Source organism: Neofelis nebulosa, chromosome 7 (genome assembly GCF_028018385.1).
Source record: "Neofelis nebulosa isolate mNeoNeb1 chromosome 7, mNeoNeb1.pri, whole genome shotgun sequence".
Taxonomy (NCBI): Eukaryota; Metazoa; Chordata; class Mammalia; order Carnivora; family Felidae; genus Neofelis; species Neofelis nebulosa.
In genome coordinates this window covers 77,449,886-77,473,176 of record NC_080788.1, presented here as the reverse complement: position 1 = coordinate 77,473,176, position 23,291 = coordinate 77,449,886, and the positions used below count along the sequence as shown (strand labels likewise).

General features: G+C 34.0%; 1 protein-coding gene across 8 annotated transcripts in view; it reads left to right on the top strand.

The window, feature by feature from the left end:
- NOVA1 (NOVA alternative splicing regulator 1) overlaps positions 1-23,291 on the top strand; it is a 151,318-nt gene that overhangs the window by 23,401 nt on the left and 104,626 nt on the right. Inside the window, exon 1 of one of the 8 annotated variants that reach the window (XM_058738708.1) lies at positions 4,362-4,494. The exons of the other annotated variants lie outside the window; for them this stretch is intronic. The gene's annotated coding sequence lies outside the window, so the exon portion shown is untranslated. Of the gene's footprint in view, positions 1-4,361; positions 4,495-23,291 lie in introns of those variants that run through there. 8 annotated transcript variants of the gene reach the window in all.

The following is a 23,291-nucleotide window of genomic DNA, read 5'->3' as shown; positions in this document are numbered from 1 at the left end:
AGCCAGCTCATGTTTGTTTGTTTTTTTTTTTCAGTAATCTCCATTTAGCTTTCTATCCTGTGCCTGTGCTTCAAACTTTCCATCTTTGTCAGCCTAGCAATTCACCCAACACCTTCATACTCTGTAAATGAACTTGCTTCAGTTTCTTGAGATCATCTTCACAGACCTCCATGAACTTCTTTTATACTTTATATTACTCTGTAACTTTGCTTTTAATCTTTTCTTACATTTATCTTTTGAGATGGAATTCTCTCTTCATCTTTTGAGGCTTTATTTCAGCCTGTTTCTTTTTACCTTTTTTAGACTCTTGTTTTATTATCTCATTCTTTTGGATCTTTTTATTTTTTTCATTAGATCCTTCTCTTTGGCTTAGAAATCTCCAGTTCTTATTTATCTTAAAGTACAAAACACTACATCCTTTCTTTGATTCTGATAATTCTCTTATGGTTACGCCTCTCATCCCTCTGCAAATTTTCTTGAAAGCATAATCTGTATGCTGAATTTCCGTTTTCTCAACATTCAATGCTCCTGAAGTTATTCAACTCTCTTAAAGTTTTGTTATCTCTTAGTTCTTTAACTCACTGAAATAACTTTTTCAATTATCTAGTCATCACCTTCTTAATTTTCTGGAGTATTCCATGTTGATAATCACTCTCTTGATACTTTTCTTCCTTTGACTTTGTTGACATCGTAAGATTCTGTTTCTCTTTCTGTCTTTCTAACTGTGTCTTCTTAAGCATTTTGAGGAGTTTCTCTTTTTTAAATCATCCCCTCAATGTAAAATTACATTAGATTTTGTCCTTGCTCCTATAGTTTTTTCTGACTTTATTACCTTTGTTCAGATCATTCTTAAGACCATATGTTTAGCTCAAAACTGTTTTGAACTTTAATTTGTGTAGTTCTCATCATAGATTTCATGTATTTCAAAAAAAGCTGTTTATTATTTATTTTTTATTTTTTTTAACATTTATTTATTATTTAGAGACAGAGAGAGACAGAGCGTGAGCATGGGAGGGGCAGAGAGAGAGGGAGACAGAATCTGAAGCAGGCTCCAGGCTCCGAGCTGTCAGCAAAGAGACCGACGCAGGGCTCGAGCTCATGAATTGTGAGATCATGACCTGAGCCACCCAGGTGCCCTTAAAGCTGATTATTTAAACCTTATTTACAATCTTTCTGTTACCTTGCCCTAAAAGTACAAGTTCCTTAATATGGTTCACATGATTTGCCCTTTTACTCGTCTTTCCAGAAATAGTTGGTTTTCTTTCCATCTTAATCCTTTATTAAATGAAACACACACAACATATCCACATGCGCGTGCACACACATGCGCACACACACACCACTATTCCTATGTATCATTAAGGTTCCTACTTATATATGTCATCATTTATAAAGTCTTTCGTGACCATGAAAATCTAGTTAAGGCACCCTTCTTTTATGCTCATGAAGCATTCTGTTCTTAATGTTCATTGCAATTGTAAATCTTATCTAGCAGAGTAAACTACTAGCTCATTGATAATACAGACCATATCACCTTTACTTACAGTGTATCCCTAATATTTGACATAAGATCTTAATGAAAATGTAGTCTCTTTCTTTTGAGTACCCTCAGCATGTAGAGATCATTCCCTTGTTTGGCAACACCACAGTGGCAGGGTACTCCCAAAGAGAGACTGTCTGATCTCAGTTGTTCTCTGTTCTCTTTAGAATGTAAGATACTTATTTCCTCCTTCTTCCCTTCTTCAGATTCTAGTTTCCAAAACCGCAGGCAATATGAAAGGCATAATTATTCATTATATTACATATGTATCGAAATCTTTTTTTTTTTAATGTCTTATTTATTCTTAAGAGTGAGAGCAGGAGCAGATGAGCAGCAGAGTGAGAGAGGGACACAGAATCTGAAGTAGGCTCCAGGCTCTGAGCTATCAGCACAGAGCCTGATGCAGGGCTTGAACTCACAGACTGCGAAATCATGACCTGAGCCGAAGTCAGACACTTAACCGACTGAGCCACCCAGGTGCCCCTGTGTCAAAATCTTTTAATCTATATTGTTTAGTCTCTAATCCAAAATAACACGTCACCAGTCTTTGCTCTCTACTTCACTAATATGTAAGTCAGGTGTGAGTTGATATAGAGGAAGGGAGAGAACAAATTCTGTAACCCATCTACTTCCATATATATGTGGTCAGTAGACTGACCAGGAACAATACTTATGCATATTTATAATCTGTGAAAAGAAGCATTTCACAGAATTTAGGAGGATTAAATGAGGGAGAACATGAATGATACATTGAACTTAGGCCTGTTTGGAATTATTTTAAAAGGTAAAGTGCCCACATACTATAAAACTTATGGAAGATTCTATTTCTGCATATTACAGTATCGTAACACTGCTTCCTGAAGAGGTGATTCAGGAGATGATAGTTGTGCCAGAGTGATTTACCCTTATGTGTTGTTTTGGGAACAAAATGCCACTGCAACTTTTATCTGTGGTTTTAGAATATATATGTATATGTGCATACAAATGTGTCTGTATATTTGTATATAAGTGTACATATATGTTATATAGATAATAGCCCTCCTTAATCTGTTTTGCTGAGAAGTTCACCTTGACAACTGCAGTCAAGTGATGAGATTTTCAGTGCTGAGATTTGCAGTGCTACAATCACAGTGACTGAGGATGGATAACTTTAGTCAACTCAGTTTTTGGAAATAATAATTTATATCTTTAGTGAGGGAGAAAAGTATTTCCTCCTGTTACCTTTTTTGACATTTACTGTTGTAGATCCTTTCATATAAAGAACCAAGAATGGAAGTTGTAAAGCCATTAAGTAATGAAAACAATGGACTCCTATTTCTGTATTGAATCAGAACTTCAAAATTATTTGGGCTTATTTCATTATGATACTGAAGATCACAAAGAAATAGTATACTATTGAGGAACTAAAGATTTGAAACAATCTGGGACTAATTCTTTTCAATTAGAAAATTGCCTTAGGCTACTTTCTCAAGTATTACAGTAGTTGAAATTGGGTGTGGTAATTATTCGTCATTAATAATGGGCAAGTTTTACGTCTTAAATTTTGCCGCTTTGAACTTTTTGATAGTTTGTATACCTAGATCTGAGTCTTATCCAGTTACTTTCCATGATAAACAGAATTTTCTAGATAAAGAAATAAGATTGCTATGCACATGTAATTTTTAGAAATTAGATTGGAAACATTCTTTAACACTCAACTATATCATCCTTATCCACTTCTTGGTCTTTGTTAATATTTTAATCATCTGTTTTGTTGTCAAGAAATATGATCTAATAAACTGCATGCAAATGCAGACTATAATTCAGGCTTTTAAATAATTCACATTTCCTGTTCATTCAATCAAAATGTTTGTGTTTTTGGGGAGGAAAATGGGGAAGAAATGAATTAAAATGTAGTATGATATTCTATATGCAAGATACTTTCCTCGGTTCTTTCATTTCAGTGATTTTTCATTTCTAGAAGTGTTTGATTCTTTTTCAGATTTCTTTGCCCATATGTTTACAAGACTCTACATACTTATTTTAAATTCTCTGTGATAATTCTGCTGTTTCTTTTTTCTGCTGGTTGTAGCCATGCTTCCTTGTGCATTTTGTAAATTTTTTGTTGTTAATTTTTGTTATAGTTCATGTAGGAATTTTTGAAACCTTGGATAAAGGTGGTTTCCTTCAGAGTGATGTTGCATTTACTCTTGTAAGGTGGCTGTGGTCAATCCTAATTGGAACAACTTGAAACTGAATTCTTGGCTTGAGGTCATTTGAACTACGGAGGTCTGAATTCAGGCTGAAAACCTGCTTGAAAGTGGACTTGTAGTTATGAATTCCCAGAAATTCCTCCTCCACACTTTCCAAGTGTGTGTGCTGGGGGACTTGTCAGAATGAAAAGATGTTTCTGTTTAACTCTTACACTGTATTGGTGTCAGGATTATTGGGGACTCTTCCTAGGCTGTCCACCTTGGACATACTCTGTGCTTTTTTTTTTTTTTTCCTAATCCTTATGGTCAGGAAGATAAAAAGACAGAAACTCAGATTACCTTGGTTCATCAAATGTACTCAAAGTGAATATGCTCTCAAATGTTCTACTTACTCATCTGGGTTCCTGCATTCATTTAGGTCTTGACTTCGATATATATTACTGTCTTGCTAGCTAACCAATGCCATTGAAGAATGTGTTAGTATTTTTCCCCAGTATGTTTAGATGTTTCAGGCAGAAAAGCTGATCTGATTATCTAATGTACTATTTTGTAATATATAAAGAATGCTATATTTTTTATACCAAATTATCTTACCTGTTTCCCCTAGGTACTCTTGTAGTCAGTACATGTATTAAAACCATTTCAGAAATGAGGTTACCTGACCTAAGTCATGCAGCTGTAACTGAAGAAGGTTGATCTTTATACAGATTGATCTATCTGACTCCAGAGTCCATGCTCTACATTGTACAACACTGCCTGCATGTGAGTTTAGATTCTTCATCTACAAATATTTGTTCTAAATAGTATTCATTTTGTTGATCATTGGTGGTATATATAAAGAAATGGAATCCTGAATTCGTATCTGCAAGGAGTCTTGAGAAAGAAGGTATAATAACCATTACTATACTGTAGAGTTAGCAGTATGTGTCAAAAACAGGTCATAAGTGCACTGGGATTCCTTTACAAAAAAAATCTATTTTCTATTTTCCCTACATCTCTCCTGTTATCCCAATGTTATCTGCTTAGTTTTTTTTCTAACATCCCAGCAGATCCTTCCTTATAGCCATCTTTCCCTTAACTTTCTCATAGCAATCCTGTCAGTATTTTTGTTAGGATTTGTCACCTCGTAAATATCAAGAAACTCTTCAGGCGTTACAAATGCATGCAGAAATAAACATAATACAGTATTTGCCAAGCTTTTCTCAGTAAAGACACAGTAGTGCAGGAGAGCTTTATTGATTACCAAATGGAAAACTATTAAATAAGAAAAAGCATAACTGGTTCATCTTGAGCAAGAAAAAAATTGCTTAAGATGTTCAGATGTTTTTCCTTTTGAGATAGCTACTTCAGATTTAATAGATTTGAGAAAATGGAAAGTTAATGAAGCAGAAGAGTGGAAATGAAACAGGTATAAAATAACCATGTGCATAATAGAAGTGATCTTATTAACAGTTGTCCAGATTAGGTTACTCTAACCACTACCAAACTATTCAAATCAAACAAGATGTGTAAATGTTGTAGGATAATGCAAATAAGAGAAACTATAAATAAATTTTTCTAAAAGCATTCTTCATAAATTACATTTAAAATTGATTATACTGTATATTATTTTAGATTTTAACATTTAAATCAAAAGTACATAGACTTTAATACAGTTGCTGTTTAGATTATAACTAAGCATCTTTTTTGTGAAGTTTATTGGGAAAAGTGAGCTAAATTAAAGGAAAGTATTTTTATAGGAAATTAAATGGATTTTTTTCATTTTCTAGTCATTCATTGAACTCATTTTCTGTGAGAGATACTTCTGAGTACTACTGAAGAAATATATGAGGTTCTACTTTTGGGAGAGGCAAAAGAAAAATATGTTTGTCTAAAGATTGGTCTCTTAGGGAAGATTTTAAAAAGTAGCATTTAGCCCTTTAAAAAGTATGTGAATGGCTCTATTTGCTTTTCTGATCTCTTATTATGATCACTCCTGTTGTCTTCTAATTTTTATTGATAATGGAAATAACCAATGTCAATAAGAAATACCAAGTAAGAAAGAATAATTATAGTGGGTCTTCTTTCTCATTGTCTGTTATTTTACTTTTAGAACTATAGTTTTTGGGGCGCCTGGGTGGCGCAGTCGGTTAAGCGTCCGACTTCAGCCAGGTCACGATCTCGCGGTCTGTGAGTTCGAGCCCCGCGTCAGGCTCTGGGCTGATGGCTCGGAGCCTGGAGCCTGTTTCTGATTCTGTGTCTCCCTCTCTCTCTGCCCCTCCCCGTTCATGCTCTGTCTCTCTCTGTCCCAAAAATAAATAAAAAACGTTGAAAAAAAAAATTAAAAAAAAAAAGAACTATAGTTTTTGCTTTCATAGTCTCGGTCATATTATGGGATTAATTTTCATATTAGTTAAGAGGTAAAATAGTAGATAATAAGGGACAGAATGTAGCAAAATGATAACAATAGTGATAATAATACAGCTAACATTTATTGACCATTTACTGTTTATAAGGCTATATTCAACACACTACATATTATTTGTTCTGGCCAGTAATTTTATGAAGTAGGGTCTATTCTTTTTTTTTTAATGTTTATTTTTCAGAGAGAGAGAGAGAATGGGGGAGGGGCAGAGAGAGAGGGAGACACAGAATCCAAAGCAGGCTCCAGGCTCTGAGCTGTCAGCACAGAGCCTGACACAGGGCTTGAACCCAAGAACCCTGAGATCATGACCTGAGCCGAAGTCAGATACTTAACCGACGGAGCCACCCAGGTGCCCCTGGGTCTATTCTTACATATAAAAAACTAAAGCACACACAGAAAAAAAGTTAAATCACTTTCCCTAGGTACTTAGTTGTAACCACTGAAGCCAGACTAAAAAACACATGTATATAGCAGTCTGCATACAGTTGATTTTTAATGGTAATTCTTGTTCTGGTGACAATGAACTAGACCTGGAATTTGAAGCTACTGATAATATAGAATAGTTCTGTTAATAGCCTTCAAAATAGATATAATATTTTCTTAGAAGTTGCAAATCTGTTATGTACCCTGTGTCTAACCTTAAACTCTGCTTAAATTCTTTAACCATGGCATTAAGATTTGGTTAGCTGTTTTGTTATGTCAAAACATAACATTATGACATTTTTGTTTTTTACTTTACCATGATTCTGAAACAGTATTTCATCATTCATGTAATTCATGTAGTTTTGTTCAAATTATATTTTCATCTGTGACTTTCTCCTCCATGCAGCATGTTTTCCTACCAGTTTTTCAGTTTTATTGTATTTTCTTTCCTTTTGCTCATTTAAATGCTGTATAATGATCATAGATCGATTTCTGAGTTACTATGTTTTTTTTTTCTATATGAATGCCCATTTTATGTCTTTCTTTTTTTGTTGTTTATTTTATTTTTGAGAGAGAGAGAGTGAGTGGGGGAGGAGCAGAGAGAGGAAAACACAGAATCTGAAGCAGGCTCTAGGCTCTGAGCTGTCAGCACAGAGCCCAATGCCCGGCTTGAACTTACAAGTCCTGAGATCATGACTTGAGCCGAAGTCAGACAGACACTTAACCGACTTAGACACCCAGGTGCCCCTATAATGTCTTTCTTTATTTAAGAACTTTATCTTTACTTTGTGTTCTCATGCTCCTTTTTTCTTGTGTCACATTTTCAGTACAATCAGGGATTAAAGAAGATTAAAAAGAAAATGTGGTGGTCCTAGGTTTTAAGTTAGTTTCATTTGTTAGTGACTTCTTTTTATTATGTAGTTAGTTCATTTCCATCCAGTATCATTTGGTCCTTACTGTAGAACAGTGTTCAGTGCTAGATTACACAAATGAATGAGCATGGTCTGCCTTTTTTCTTTGTCTATGCAGTCTCTTAGAGTGTCTTGGCCTCATATCATACTGAACTTTTGGTCTTTTATATATGGAAGCCAAGAAGTAATAAGACAGATCTAGAATAAGACAAGAAAGAAAAAAGGTAAGGGAAAGAAAAGAGTAGAGAGTGGTGGACTGTGGGAGCAGGTGTGCAAGCACTGTTGTACTGGGACAACAGCAGATACTGTGGCACAGAAAGAAGCCCCTGGAGGACAGAATGTCTTTGTAATCTTGTAAGCAGAAAGGGTGCTTAACAGACCTCAAGGGCAGCACTGTAAAATAGTGAAAGTCTTAGCCACAGGATAGTTGCCCATCATCTGTTTTGGGGTAGAGGATAAGTCAAATAGCTACCTAGATATTAAAAATGATAACATTTTGTTATTGCAGAAGTGCAAGAGTCCAGGTGCAGTGCGTATAGATGAAGAGCAAAGTCAAACAGCTATTGTGGTTTTTTTCCAGACAGAAAGGCCAATGACAGAAGTGAATTTTCTCAGTATTGACTTAACAAGGTGACAGCTCCTCCTGACTTCAATAGCTCTTGCGTTTTATCTTTTGTTATTTACACTACCTTGCCACACAGTATAATTACTGATGCTCACAGTGATGATCTTACTGTATCAGAAATGTTTAAGTTGCATACCTAATGTTTTATGAAGTTAGGGATATATATGATACATTTTAGAAAAATTTCCATAAATGTATTTAAAACTCAGGTATAGTACTTAAAGGTTTCACTTTTTAAAAAAAATACTATGATGGAGAAAACCCAGTCCCTACCTGAAATCAATTTGCATATCTCATGTGTAATGCAGAGACCTTAAAGTAAATTTCATCATGTAGGTTTTAAAATAATTTTATCAAAAAGGACTTAAAGCATTTTACATAAGTACAAATTGCAAATTAATATGATTTTTTTGTTGAGCCATAGATGACTTGTAACATTATGTATATGAAAGATTTAACATTTTTATCTCACAGAAACACTAAACCAGACATACATGTTAGACATATTTTAATAATTAAAATAGTCCTTTACCACATTGTTTATATATTACAGAGTAATAGGATTATTTACTATCAGTTTTGTTATAGTTTTCACCCATTTAACTAACTTACCATATTTAGTAAGAGAAAGAACAAAGGCTTTGAAATAAGTCCAAATAGAGTATGAATTTGTCTTTTCATTTCATTTGTTAACACTGTGATCTTTGGGCAAGTGGCTTGATCTCTTTCAGTTTCCTAGTATAAATATGGATATGGGAGTACCTGTTGCAAAGAGCTATAATGAGTGATGATGTACATAAAAACTATAAAAATACAAACTGAGCCCTCAGTAACTCATGTTGTCTCAGTATAAAGCAGCATGTGGTTACAAAATTATGTAAGAATGGCTTCTTGATTTTTACCTTAATTAGCAGTGCTTGAGGTTCTCCGTATGTACCAAAGAAGAATGACTCAGATCTACACAAAACTTATTAGTAAAGTTAATTGTAATTAAAATTGTTTGACATTTCTTCTTTCACTACTCTTTATTTATTAAAGTAGCCATTGTATATAATTTCTTCAGGCATGGATGTGAAATCGTGTTGTGGAAAACTTTTGTTTTTGGAAAATAATTATTACTCTGTATCACATGTATGCCAGTTCACTGCTTAAACATTTTCCATCAGAACTGAAAGTATGTTGAGAGTTTATATCCCAGGGGATTACAGCAGAAAGGGTGAGAAGCAGCTGAGCAAGGAATTGAAGAATGAATGCTGACTAATTGTCCCATTTATGCTCCGTATTCACTGGCAACCAAGTAGTTCTACTTTTAATTTTAGTCTTTATTCTTATACAACCAAAGAAACAGTAGGTTCTGTTTACAGAAAATGCTCTACTTAAAAGCAGATGCAGTTTCAGAGAAGAAAAAAGCATTAGAAGTTAACAGGTCTCAGGGAAGGGAATGAATTATGTGTAGTGATGTGACAGTGCTGTAAAATATTTTAAAAGTCTCTGGAATTAGGAGCCCCTGGGTGGCTCAGTTGATTAAGTGTCTGACTTCGGCTCAGGTCATGATCTCGCCATTTGTGAGTTCGAGCCCTGCGTCAGGCTCGGTGCAGTCAGCTAGGAGCCTGGAGCCTGCTTCAGATTCTGCGTCTGTCTCTCTACCCCTTCCCTGCTTGTTCTCTGTCTCTCTCTTTTTCAAAAATAAACAAACATTAAAGAATTTTTTTAAATTTCTGGAGTTAGATTTCCTACTGAATTTGGAATTTTCTGTCTTCCATTCATTAGCTATGTAAACTCCAGCAGTTTACTTAATCTGTGTTTCTGTTTTCTTGTGTGTAAAATAGGAATAGAAATAGTACCTATGTCACAAAATTGTGAGGATTACATTAGTAAATACGTATAAAGCAATTCATACAGAGCAGTTCATACACAGCAATTGGAATAGTGCTTGACATATTGTAATGTTAGTTACCATATTTAACTAGGTCTAAAAGTACCATTGTTTGTAAGATAAACTATTACTTTATGTACCAAGAAAGAAAAAAGTGTAGAAGGATATGTGTCTTAGACTCATTGCCATATAATATTGTTATTAGGTAAGTAAATTTAATAAGCTTTTCATATTGTGATTCTTCTAAAGGTAATGTTTTTTTTTTCCTCCTTCTGTGTTATATTGGTAATATTTCACTGACTTTAACCAGATACATTATTTATTTTAGGGGAAAAATAAAAATATGACAAACCATGTATGGAAGTATTTAGTTTGTACAACTCTTGTTTTGTCAGTTTATAATTTTTGTGGGAGAAATTCTCATTTTAAATTTATAAAGTAAATATTATTTGGCATTCTATTAATTTTGAACACACTTTCATATATCTCTAACACATTCATAATAATAGTTTGTAGTTACGTCCTTTGGAACCTATAAGATTCTAAAGTGTTTTGCAAATAACGACTATATATTTTGTTTAATAGATTTATAATGCTGAGTAGAACATAGTAGTAAAGATAACAGCCTCTGGGATGAAATTGCCTGCATTTAAATGTCAATTCATTCACTTATTAACTACTAAAGTCACTTTGCCCCTGTGTGCCTTTCTTTTCATATCTGTAAAATGGAGACTACTTCACAGAATTGAAATTTATGTGAAAAGTGCTTAGGACAGTGGCACTTAGAAAGTACATTGTGCTTGCTTGCTTGCTAATTTTTTATGTTAATTTGATTTTGCATTGTAAGTATTTTTTGAAGTTCTAATAAATTTTATTAACCAGAATTGTTAGTAAGCCAGATTATTCTAAATTTTACATTTGTTTGTTTATTTGTTTATTTTACTCTTTTAAAATGTAAAAAAAAGACCTAGGGCTGTTTAATGCAGGACAGAGTGTTCTGTATACTCCAGAGATCTGGTGCAAGTATGATAATTGGTATGCATAATAACACCTAATCATCGAGAAGGTAAGGAATGATACTTGATCACTCAAGATTATGTGTGGTAATTAAAAATATCTCTTTAATAACAAATTGTGAAAAAAGGAAAGTTTTGTCACTTGAAGGTATATGTTTCAATTCATGTCTGGATTTTATGTGAAACAGTGCTGGTGCTGGGTAATTTAGATTATTACTAAGTTAAAATTTAGAAATTGACATCAGTCATGTATTACTTCACTTTTTAAGTAGGCAGTTTATCTAATTTACTTTCTTAGATTGATTTTAAAAGCTTAAATAATATATGCGCAAAAAGCAAAAAAAAAAAAAATTGAAAGAATTGAAACTAAATGACTGCATTCCCGTTTCACTGCCTGACATCTTCCACAGTCCTGTTCTCTGGAGGCTGTCACTTTGCACTTTTGGAGCTGTTTCTTATAGCATTTCCATATCTTTAAATAATACATAAAATTTTTTTTAATGTTTATTTTTTGAGAAAGAGAGAGACCCAGAGCACGAGTGGGGGAGGGGCAGAGAGAAAGAGGGAAACACGGAATCTGAAGCAGGCTCCAGGCTCCAGGCTCTGAGCTGTCAGCACAGAGCCCCACACGGGGCTCAAACCCACGAATTGTGAGATCATGACCTGAGCCGAAGTCAGGTGCTTAACCGACTGGGCGCCCCCATATTTTTAAATAATACTTTTAAACTGTTGTGTATTGATTGATCAATTTTATCTTTATTAATTTCACTTTTTATTAGTTGGAGATTTATTATTCTTGTATTTAGTTACCTTGTTCTCATGTATTTACACAGTAGTCACTCCATTTTCTCAACATACTTACCCAGTAATTTTGCATTATATCAGCACTGTTATATTATCAATATGGCTACTTTTCGAATGAAGTAATGCATTCTAATTGTCTCCTTTGTCTTGCTTTCCCCTTTTTTCTGCAGTTAGTAATTACTTCATTTTTGTTTGCTTACTTTTTGTGTACCTACTATTTTTTCCCTTAAGTATTTCAACATCTGTTATATGCATATCAATAATTTCTTTGAATGCTCAAATATGATTTCAAACACTGTATCAAATACAGTTTTTTTTTTGTTTTTTTTTTTGTTGTTTTTTTTTTTTTTTGGTCTGGAGACTTCTCTTTCCATTATGGTCTGTTCTCCATTTAGATTATTTGCTTTCTACTCCTAGTACGTAGTGAATATCTTGGGGCTTCCCTTAGCTATTCTGCAGGGCCAAATCCTTTAGTTCCTGAATCCCAGGCCCCCTCCCCTTTTTCCTTTTTTTTTTTTTTTAAGAAGTATATTTTATTTTTCAGATGCTTCCTGATAAAGGAGTCATAGAAGTTTGCTTACTTGAAAATACCTTATCCCATTATCACTTTTGATATTAGCTTATATTAATAATTGCAATTTATAAAATGAGTTTTCCGGGGCGCCTGGGTGGCGCAGTCGGTTAAGCGTCCGACTTCAGCCAGGTCACGATCTCGCGGTCCGTGAGTTCGAGCCCCACGTCAGGCTCTGGGCTGATGGCTCGGAGCCTGGAGCCTGTTTCCGATTCTGCGTCTCCCTCTCTCTCTGCCCCTCCCCCCGTTCATGCTCTGTCTCTCTCTGTCCCAAAAATAAAAAAAAAAAAAAAAAATGAGTTTTCCTCAGAATTATCAAGGCATCACTCCCATTCTCTTTTCTCTTTTTTTTTTTTACTTTTTTTTTTTTTTTTGCTACTTATTAGGACATTTTCTAGACTTTCTATTTCATTGAATATTTCATTTTAGCTACTTTTATTTTCTAAATGTTCTTACTGTTTCTCTGATTTTTTTTCTTTTTTTTAACATAGCACATTGTTCTTATTTTGTGACTGTAATTATCATTTCTTATGTCTAGGAGGATGGTATTTTTTTTTTTTAAGTTTTCTTCTGCTCTTTGTGTTGTATTTCCTTTGAGTACTTTTCTGTTTATTTATGTTGGTTTTAGTCTTTCCTGTTGGAGACTTTTCTGAAAGCGTGGACTTAATGAAGTACTACAGATTAGGTTGGAAGCTGCGTGTCTGGGGACAAGAATTGTTGCTTCGTGAGGCTTCATGAAGATGATCAAGTAGAGAGCCAGAATTTTTCTTGGAGATGCCAGATTGTGGTATCTATGTATCTATTCTCTGGAGTCTTAAAAGTTCTCCAGTGAGTTTGCAAATATTCTTTCTGAGTGGTTTACATCTACCTGCCAATTTGTAGGAACCAGTTCCGGTCCAATTGACCCTTGTTCCTTGATATTTATATATGTGGTGCTTGCTAATGTTAGGAACATCTCTGATCTTCTAGAAGTGACAGAAAACATGTGAAATTAGGGTAGGTTAGCCTGTGTGTAAAAATGTTCTCTGTATAGACTTTTAGAGAATCCCTCAGTATTCATTGCTAACATTACCTCTGCGTTTCTGGGGTTCCATTAAGCAAATTATCTTGATTCTGTTATCCTGTTTTTTCTGCCACTTAGTTTTCAGCTTCCTCTACTGTGCTGAATCACTAGACTTATGCCCGACTTTTTCATTTTCTGAAACCATGTTTAATTTCTTGTTTGCTGTTGTCTTCTGTACCATTTTCTTTGTCCTTTGGTCATTTTAGTGGAGTTTGAAAAGGTAGTGTGCTGAATCTGCCATATTTACCGTAACAGTGATATTATTAATAATAATACTAAGTAGAATTTATCCAGTACTTTACCATGTGCTAGATTTATTCTTAGTATTTTAATGCAGATTTTCATTTAATCTTCAAACAAATTTCATTAGAAAGACACTACTGTTATCCTCATTTTATAAATGAGGGAACAAAGTGAGAAGTAATTTGCCTAATGCCACATAACTAGTAAATGGCAGAAAGATTTGAATCTGGGAACTTGTAGAGCCTGAGATTGCTACTTTATCTTTATAGACCAGAAGTCTACAATACCTTTATGACATTTAGAGTTACTGAAATGAACACACATCTTAAAAATCACTTTAAACAGGCAAGTCACTAGATCATTTAGAGGAAAACCTAGTATTTTATAAATATGCTGCATATAGACACATTCACAAATGTACATACAGAAGTTACTTATTGAGTGAAGAGTAATTTTTCTGGTAACACAAAATTTAATATAAACTATTAATTATCATTTACCACCATTTTTATAAGTTTTTTTTTTTTTAATGACATTTACTGTCTGAACTGGACACAGTGTTCTACATACTAGGCATACCTAAATAAAAGCAGAGGACCAATAAGTTTTAGTTGATCTTATAAAAGTTTTCCCTTTATTTAAAAATTTCAGGAAAAGTGGAAATGTTTGTTTGCAAGATTTAAAGATACTGAATAAATAAAATTTTTATTTTTTAAAAAATACTATAGTCAAACACTTGAAATTTAAAATAAACTTAATTCTACATTGAGTATCACTAGCCTAAAATAAATTCTATTCAATATACTTTGAATATATATAGTTATTGAGTATCAATATCAATATAGTTATTTTCTTCATAATAATAATAAATCATTTCTATTTGTGTAATTTTTTTATCCTTTTATTTCTTCAGTATAGACAGAACCTATTGCCTTCCTGCTGAGGATATAATTTCTGAATCTAGGCAATGTACTGTCAGCACAGTGAAGCAGGAAATTATTCTCCTGTGTCAGCTGCTGCTGTTAAAGAATAAAGAAGGTTTGGGATAGGATGCAATTCTATTATCTCTATTCACAAATCTCATATGGCATGCAAATAGGTTTTAAATTCAAGACAGTTCAAAGCTTTTTGTGACAAGAGATACTCCCTGCCCTCAGTCCTTCATCTATTCTCTCTAAAAGTCCCAAGTATGTTTCAGAATTCCATGCTTTTTTCCTTTTGCAGTGGCAGTAGTCCCCAAACTTATTCAGCTTATTTAAGTGATAGAACATGTGTAAATCATTGTGTTCTTCAGAACACCGGGAGCACTGGTATAGTGCTTAAACTTAACATTAGTAGAGCAGCAGCAGTGATAATAATACTAGCTAATAATTATATAGAACTTAATGTGAGCCAGGAACAGTTATAACTACATGCTTTCTATATTTTAATGGAATTAGTCCACACAGTAATCCTGTGACATAAAGGGATTTGCTCAAAGCATATATGTATGCATGGTCCATATATATGTGTATGTAAGTGTGTGTGTGTGTGTGTGTGTGTGTGTGTGTGTGTGCGCGCGCGTGCACGTGTGCGCGCACGTGCATGTATACATATCCATAAGTATATGGAGACACATTAATTATATTACTTGGAAATGTATGTATGTATACATACATATGCAAATATATGCATATTTGTTATATATGTAAATGATTTTTTACCTGTAAAATTAAAGGCAAAGATGGGATTTGCTCATAGCTTGCCCCTAAGGTCTGTTCTCATAACTACCATGTTATGCTAATAGAATATTCTAGTATAGGCAATTAGCAGGGAGCTATCAAATATTAAAACTTAGATAAAATGTCAAAATTAGGTAGTTTTATCCCTTAATCTAATTTTATATGAATTGGGCAAAGACTGATGTTACTTGAGTTTTATCTCCAAAAAGCCTCAGGAAGTTATAGATCATCACTTTGTTGATAGTCTCTACACTATGTTTTTACATGGCATAGATAACAAATTTATATTATTCAATAAAGTTTTACTAAATTATTACAATGAATGATTTCAATATTATATTCCTATAACTCTGTGACAGAGGAAACTATAACAGTCAATTCTTTTTTATTTGATAAATTATTATTTAAGGACATGTATTATTAAATATGATAAAATACATTATAGACATTATAAGGAATTCTGAGAGATTCATGTACATTTTTAGCATCCTTAAATTAGGGGATGGTCTCAGAGTCATGAAAAAGTGGGTTTTATTTTAAATGTCATTATAAAGTACATATTTGGTATATGATCTCTTGGATATCATTCATGGATATTTAGATTTGAAAATGTCGACAGCAATTGATGATAACAGAGTCTCAAATATAAGCCTGTCTACATAATATAAAAATGGTATTAAAATTTATAGTTATCCCATATTTTTAAAAATGGGTGTTCAGTATACTTTCCAGAATTATGGGAACCAGTAGAGTAATAAGTGATAAGTGTAAGATTAATTCCACATTGTTGGATGCAAACCAGATTTTATCTAATTATTCTCTTTAACACAGCTACCAGGGTATTTCATATTTTCCTAAAATTGATGGTTGTCATTTTACAAAAGATGCATTAGAGTCATAAATGGTACTGAAGCATATTTAAAGATAAATCAAAAAATGATTGCACAGAGATGTACATAGATCTACAGATCAATACACTTTAGAAAAGTACATATATATAATTTTGATCTCAAAGAGTAGAAAACTATTTCCCTCTCTTGGTGAAAAATAATCTCATAGTTAATTTAAAATTTCCTGGTCCATATAAATTTTCTGTTGCATCTGGGTAAGACCTATAATATGTAGGCAGGGAGGAAAAACTTATCCTTGCATTCTTTTGATCAGGAGTTTTCTATTTCAGTTTGCTGAGACAATATCACCTAGTTCCATCCTAATATCATCAGGTAGGCAAGGGAATTTTAGAATGATTAAAGTAAAGCATGAATATTTTTAAAAATATAACCTTAAACTCTTGGTACTGTTATATCCATAGCATTATCTGGGTTTCTGAAATTAAAATAGCACATTAAACCTAACAAAATCTCTTGGCCTATTTAAACCTTGTTTCCCAGATACAGCTTTTCTATATATAGATTACAGTTTTATTGAGTTTTATGGTATAAATTACCTTTATAAACATATAACTTAATGTGTACTGTGATCCTACAAACTGGAAATGTTACTTGCATGTGACGAAAGCAAGTTTGGTTAGCTGTATGTTTAAATTTATTTCTTACTTTGAACAGGAAGTGCTTATTATGCTCCTTCACTGTGTTCCATTTCAAGTGCAATAGCTTGAAAAAGAAGCTTCAGAATGAAAATATATTTTGGTAAGACTATAAAAAAATAGCTTCACAAAAGAATGTCATTGAAAAAATGTGGAACAAAAAAGTTTACCTCGATAAACTCATTTGCATATCAGCCATCATAACAGTGTTACCATTGTTTCTCTACCTGCATTGCACTCAAGTCACCGTATTTTAAAATTAGACATAATGTGTCTCTTGCATAATTTACTTTCATGACAATTGCTGAAAAAACAATATTATCATTTACATCTAGATTTCTAGACCTATTTCTATTTTTATGTAATTATTCTAAACCTTTTACTTCTTGATATCTTAATATAACAACCAGTTTTCTTTTTTTAATTAACAAACTTCAATTTGTAGAGCAGTTTTAGGCTTGCGGAAATATTTAATGCAAAGTTCAAGGAGTTGCCATTTACCCTTTTTTGCCCCTCCTTTTCCTGTACCTCCAGAACACTGTTTCCCCTTTTATTAACATCTTGCAATAATGTAGTACAATTGTTAAAGTTGATGTACCAATATTGATACATTAATAACTGAAGTCCATAGTTTATATTATAATGTTTTAATGTTTTTATTCGTTTGTTGAGAGACAGAGACTGTGAGTGGGAGAGGGGCAGAGGGAGAAGGATACACAGAACCCGAAGCAGACTCCAGGCTCTGAGCTGTCAGCACACAGCCCAATGTGGAGCTCCAACCTACGAACCTTGAGATCATGAACCGAGCCGAAGTCTGCTGCTTAACTGACTGAGCCACCCAGGCACCCCCATATTTTACATTAGAATTCACGCTTTGTGATTTTACAAACATATAGTGACATATATCCATCATCACAGAATCATGTGGAACAATTTCTAAGTATCCCCCCTGTGTTCCACCTGTTCATCTCTCCTTCTGTCCCCATGCATTTCTGTTAGTCACTCATCGTTTTACTATCTTTATGGTTTTGCCTTTTCCAGAATGTCATATATTTGGAATCATAAAGATTGGCTTTTTTCATTTCGCAATATGGGTTTAAGGTTTTTTATGTCTCTTGGTGCCATGATAGCTCATTTCTTTTTATCACTGAATAATATTCTGTAACATGGATATACCACAGTTTGTTAATTCATCCACCTGTTGAAGAACATCTTGGTTGCTTCTAAGTTTTTGCAATTATGAAGAAATCTATAAATATTTATGTGTGGACTTTTGTGTGGACCTGAGTTTTCAACCCCATTTGTGTAAATACTGAGGAGTGTGATTGCTGGATCACGTGGTAAGAGTATATTTTGTTTGAAAGAAATTGCAAACATTTTCAAAAATAGCTGTACCACTTTTCATTCCACCAGCAATGCAAAGAAGTTTCTGTTGTTCTACATCCTAGTTAGCATTGTCGGTGTTTTGGATTTTAGCCATTATTATAGGTGTGTAGTAGTATCTCACTGATTTTTTAAATTTGTAATTCCCTAATGAAATACTGTTATGAACTGAATTATGTCCCCCACCCAATTTCATATGTTGAAGTCTTGACCCCTAGTACCTCAATATGTGGTTTTATTTGGAGATAGGGTCTTAACAGAATTAATCAAATTAAAGTAAAATTATTAGATTGGGTCCTAATCCATTATGGCTAGTGTCCTTATAAAAAAGGGGAATTTTGGACGCAGTGATATGCATACAGGAAGAATTCCATGGACACATGAAGACTGTCATCTATAAGCCAAGGAGTGAGGCCTGGAATCTGAATCCTTCCTTCATAGCCCTCAGAAGGAACCAACTCTGCTAACACCTTGATTTTGGACTTCTAGCCTCGAAATTGTGAGAAATTAGTTTCTCTTGCTTAAGCTATCCAGTTTGTGGTACTTTGTTATGGCAGCCCTACCAAGCTAATAAATATATTCAGCATCTTTTCATATGCTTAACGTGCCATCAGCTTATCTTCTTGATGAGGTATGCATCCGATTTTTTGCCCATTTTTTGTTGTTTTCTCACTGGTAGATTTTAAGGTTCTTTGTATATTCTTTCTTTGTATATTTGGATATGTGTTTTGCACATTTTTCCCCATCTGTGGCTTGTTTTTCAATTCTTAACAGTGTTTTTTTTTTGCAGCGCAGTTTTTAATTTTAATAAATTCTAACTTAGCTTTTTTCTTATGTAGATTATGGTTTGGTGTTGTCTTAAAAGTCACTGTCAGTCCCAAAGTCATTACGATATTCTTCTATGTTATACTTTAGAGGAATGTTGTAGCTTTGTCTTTGATTCATTTTGAGCTAATTTTTGTGAAAGTTTATCTGCATCCAGATTCTTTTTTTTTGAATGTGTATTCTTTTTTTTCAGCATCCTTTGTTGAAAAAATTATCCTTTCTTCGTTGATTTTTTTCACTGAATTTGCCTCATTGTCAAAGATCAGTTGATTACATTTTTTTGCATTTATATCTGTTCCTTTTCATTGATCGATTTGTCTGTTCTTTCACCAATACCACATTGTCTTGATTACTGTGGATTTATAGTAAGTCTTGAAGTCCTGTGGTATCAGCCTCCAACTGTGTTCTTCTCCTTTAACATTGTGTTGACAATCTGGCTAACATTTATTTTTAAATGTTCGTTAATTTTTGAGAGAGATAGGGCACAAGTGAGAGAGGCGGAGGGGGAGGCTCAAGTGGAGGAGGGGCACAGAGATAGGGGGACACAGAATCTGAAGCAGAGAATCTGAAGCAGGTTCCAAGCTCTGAGCTGTCAGTGCAGAGCCTGATGCAAGGCTCGAATCCTCAAACCGTGAGATCATGACCCAAGCTGAAGACAGACACTTAATCTACTGAGACACCCAGGTGCCCTTAACGTTTTTTGTTTTCTGCTTTTTTATTTTATTTTTTTAAAAATTTTTGAGAGAGAGAGAGAGAGCGAGCATGAGCAGGGATGGTGCAGAGAGAGAGGGAGATAGAGAACCCCAAGCAGGCTCTGCGCTAACAGCAAGGAGCCTGGCACAGGTCTTGGTCTTACAAACTATGAGATGATGACCTGAGCTGGAATCCAGAGTCAGGACCTTAACTGACTGAACCACCCAGGTGCGCCCTCATGAACATTATTTACTAACAGTGAATTAACATGTGAGTGTGGATGACTTGAGTTTGTATGATTTTCCTTACTTTCCAATTTAATTTGTAACTTACATTATTCTTACAGCCTTTTAAAAAGAGGTTAGAAAAAAAGGTATAATTAGAGAACTCAGTTTTGTAATTTTGACTTATATTTTCTTTTCATTATGTTGTATCTCTGAGAAGGACTAATAAAATATATGTCGAGTATGCATGGTATAATTTAGGATGATGAATGATTATAAAATGAATGGGGACTTTACATAAACTGTTGTAAAATAACATCAATGTAATAGGATCCTGAATTCTCTAAAAATGTGACATTTAAACAGAGATAAGGTTATGCATAATTTAGCCATGTAAAATACTGATACTCCTTAATTTATTTTAAAGGATATATCTGAGTTTTTAGGGAATTCCCATTAAATATTAATTTAAGTATTAAATGACTTGAAAGAGTGTGATTCAGTTTGAGGGAAATTCCTAAGTTACTAAGTATGAGAGCGGAATATTCTTTAAAATTGTGTTTTAGATTACTCCATTGTGAATATTGAAAGTGTTCCTTTAGAACAATAAATATTCTAACCTGTTTTTTTTTCTTTCTTTTTTGCTTTTTCCCTTGCTAGAGCCTTTTTGTTCTGCAGGCTTTTAAGTTTAGCATCCTATTTAGGAGGTTTTACTTTTTAGCTTGTATACAAGCTATTTGTTAGTTTTTGGAATAAGACCTATATTATTTATAAATGTTCAGAATGTTTCTTTAAGTTTTATATAAGGGAGAAATGTAAGGAATTCCTGACAAAATGTCTGTAGTTATATTATTACCAGTTGTTCTTTAAGAATAAGAAGTAAGACTGATAATGCAGGCATTTAGCCTGACATTCATGTAGTATTTTAGATGGAAAGTCAGAAGCACTTAGTAGCTCTTTGGTGCTAACCATTTCATAATATGGTATGAATCAAGATGAGGAATTAAATGGAGATGCAAATATAGAATGGCTTTTTTTTTTCTCCTGTGGCACCTTTGTTTATAATTGGTCAAGTGATTTATTTCTTTAATTATCTCAAGAAAAATAGCTTTTTGGACACTTTAGGAAAAGAGTTTAATCTGACTTTAATCTGGTAAAGTCTGTTTATCTGACCAGTTTGAATTTTTAACCTCATAGCCCAATTTAAAACTCAGCTTTTCCCCTTCTGCTCATTGCCACTTGGCTTTTCTAGGAGATTAGAGTGTGGAAGAGTTGAATCTAGTCATTCAGTCTGTTCACTCCAGTGAGTGGAGAGTGAGCTGCTTTTTCGTTTTTATTCCTATTTCTCCTCCTGGGTTCTGGTACCTAAAGGAGAGATGGAAAGATCTCTTACTTAAGTAGGAGAACTTTCGTTTTCTTTTTCTCCTCTGCTGAAAACTGACTAGACCTTAATGCTTTCTGTCGGGGAAAGAGACAAAAATACTGGCTTTCTGATGCATCACTTACTGTAAAACTTGTTTTGGAGGTGAGATTTTGGTGTGTCAAGTTCCATCCAGTTCTGGCTTGTCTTCTACTTTTTTTCAGTTTCTACCTCTCCAGGATACTCACAGCCTCTGGCTGCTGGTATCCCCATTGTCTGGAGGCTCAAGTTCAGCTACTTTCACAGTCAAGACACTCTTTGCCATTACAGTGGTTCTCTTTACCCTGCTTTCCAACTTTGAGTCTTTTTTCCCCTCCTCTCAGATAAGTCTACCAAAGGGGAGAGAGCATGGGATGATAAGCAAGCATACATGCAAGCAGAAGTCCAACTAAAAGATAACTGTCTTCCTTCTTGCCAGTCTTTGGGACCCCCTCATACTGGGTTTAGATTCTTGGACAACAGCACTGTCCAACTACATTAAGTCATTGAAGGAAACTCTCAAGTTGGTTGACTCACTCAAAATGAGACAAAATGGGCAGTTTGGGATAACAAAGAATTGGGGAAGGTAAACATGTTTCAGTTATGAAGGAGTAGTTGGTTCTCACGTTTGATCTCTGACTTCTGAATGTTAAATACTTGATTGATGATTTTTTGTTCTTAGTCTTGAGTTCTAATTATCAATCCCACCTCATATTGTTATGTAAATTTTACCATAGTCTCGCTGGTACTGTAGTATCAATGCAGAGTATATGTCTAAAACCCCCCCAGCGGATGCCTGAAACCACAGACAGTAATGAACCCTATGTATAGTGTTTTTTCCTGTACATGCATAGCTATGACAAAGTTTAATTTATAAATTAGACATGGTAAGAAATTAACAACAATAACTAATAATAAAATTATATACTGTAATAAAGTTATGTGACTGTGGTCTGTCTCTCAAAATATCGTACTGCGCTCAGCTGTCTGGTGATGTGAGATGATAAAGTGCTTCTGTGAATGAGATGAAATAAGGTTAATGACAGGCGTTGTGTTGTAGCATTAGGCTAGTATTAATCTTCTGAGGATACGTTAGAAGGAGGATCATCTGCTTCTAGACAGCATTGACCACAGGTAACTGAAGCTGCAGAAAGCCAAAGTGTGGATAAGGTGATTTCCATTCTTGCTGGCTACGATCAGTTCAACCACAGCAACTAGTATGATCCTTACAAAAGATTAAACAAGTGATATTACTCCGCCAGTCAAAATATTGCAGTGGTTTTCTCTAAGAGTTTTTTTTTAAAAGTCCAAAGTCCTTATTATGGTCTGCAAGTTTCTGTGTGATCTGACACCAGGTTAAAATTTTGATCACTTGCTCCTGTCACAGGACTTTGCTCTTATTGTTCCTTCTGTGTAGTGTTCTTACCCCAGATAGTCTGTGGACTCCTGTCATTTCATTCTTTGTTCATATACTGCTGCTTTCTTAGGTTTTCTCTGACTACTTTGTTAAAATAGTATATTTGTTAGTTTGTTCCTATAACTTGCTTTCCTTTTGTTTTATACCTGAGTCATTTCCATACATTTTATTATAATTTAATAGTTTATTATCCGTCTCTCTCATTAGCATGAAATCTTTGAAAGGTCATTGGCTCCTTTGTTCAGTGCTTTACCTAGTGTCTTAAATGGAACCTGACTCATAGGAAACTCAATTTTTTTTGTTGAGTGAATAAATGAAGGAATGCTAGTATCTATACTCAAACTTTAGAAATAGCTTTGACTTATCTCACAATTTTTAGTCTTCTAGTGTTTTTACATAGTAGTATACTTTTGTT